This window comes from Tigriopus californicus, chromosome 11 (assembly GCF_007210705.1).
Source record: "Tigriopus californicus strain San Diego chromosome 11, Tcal_SD_v2.1, whole genome shotgun sequence".
NCBI lineage: Eukaryota > Metazoa > Arthropoda > Copepoda > Harpacticoida > Harpacticidae > Tigriopus > Tigriopus californicus.
In genome coordinates, this window is record NC_081450.1 from 7,755,056 (window position 1) to 7,756,735 (window position 1,680).

Consider the following 1,680-nt stretch of genomic DNA (forward strand, 5'->3'; position numbering starts at 1 on the left):
GAGTTGAGTTTTGCTCTCAAGATAATAGGAGCCCGAGGCGATCTTCTTTGCCAAAATATCTCAAAAGCGTAATTTGCGACTAAGATGTAAATCAGTTCTGGCAAGGTACAGGGTGTAAAGAAATTAAGGGCCGCTCTTTGTGGCTTTTGAAAATCGTTCCCCTTACTCAAAGAAAAATTTGATCATGCTAAACTCCAGTTTCCATCAAAAGAGCTTATTGAAAAACCTAGCGCCAAACCATGAATTATCCAATTTAACTGTAAAGGACATTGGTAATCCTCTGATGTTTGGCCACCAAGAGATTGACTCTTGAAATTCCAGATTTCGGCTCTTGGTCCGGTCTGTTCTAAATGGATTTATCGCATTTCATGATGTTCTCCACTTGCAAATGGTTTGAGGATGAACACTCAAAGGCTCACCAACGTCCCTTGGTCTTTGCCGGCCTTCAGATTGCCCTTAGCTTTGGTTCTGACCTTAAGACTTCGCTCACTAGTATTTTCAGACATTGTTTTGACGGCAATCGTTCAGAGGGTTACCCATCGTCTCTAGGATATCGTTAGACCATTTGTAATATGCTACTATGTACTTAACAGTTCCTACTGATGAATGCTTTTGGTTTAAAGTCAAAAAATCTTTGAGCAAGGAGAAATATAGTGAAAACCAGCCATGGAGGCCACTAATTGTGCCGGCGAAAAACAATGTCAAGGTCCAAAGGCTTCCGAAATTGGTTCTGACATAGAAAACAAATTGGTTTACTCTTTGTAGAAAACTTTATCAATCAAATTAGATAAAACATTTCTTATGGGTGCATGTGCAACACTGAACATTTGATTCCTAGTCTAAAACTGGTCTTGTAGCCTAGTGGTCTAGGGCGGCAACGCGATGTACACAAAATTCTTCCCCACAGGTGTAATGGGTTCAAACCTCAGTGCCTGAAGTTAACCATATTGGGAAGGAGACACGACATAGGGGTTAGTACAATATTCCTGATATGTGACAGGTGCCTGTTTCAATCCTCTCTCAAAGAAGTTTTTGGTCACTGACCACAGTCACATGCCGAGAATCAATCATTTAAATCTGACACCTCTTTGAAGCTTCGTTACTCGCGATCGAAGGTGAAAATAGTAATTTTAGGGAAGTAAGCCTTGTGGGTTCACATATAAAAAAAATGGCGGCTCCAGCTCAATTCTACTTCATAGGATCATAGGAAGAACATCCCGTCTCAATTTGAAGCCACGCTGAAAAGTTAAGAAAAATCGAGATTTTTTGACCTTACACAGATGTCCCCCAGGATAAGCAGGAGCATTTGAAAAGCGTTGGTTGGTTTTCGTTACAACTATGGTACTGTGAGCAACCGAAAAGTCGATGAAAGATCCCGATAAAAGTGATGGTTGTGCCAATTTGGTTGATGTATGTCGGGGGAATAATGTTTGTTGGGGCCGTTCTTCGGAAATGCAGATTGCGTTCAATTCCATACCCTTGTACTACATTATTTGCATTATCTGCATTCAAAGCTAAATCAAAAAGTGTTGCATTTTAAGCGTACAGGCCTATAGACAAGAATCATATGCAAAAGAGGGAAATCCTGACACCAAAATTGATTCCGAGTCCATACATTGGCTGATATGCTTTGAGGGCGTAGGGGGAACAAGCTAGAGGCATACTAGAAGTGGCCTGATG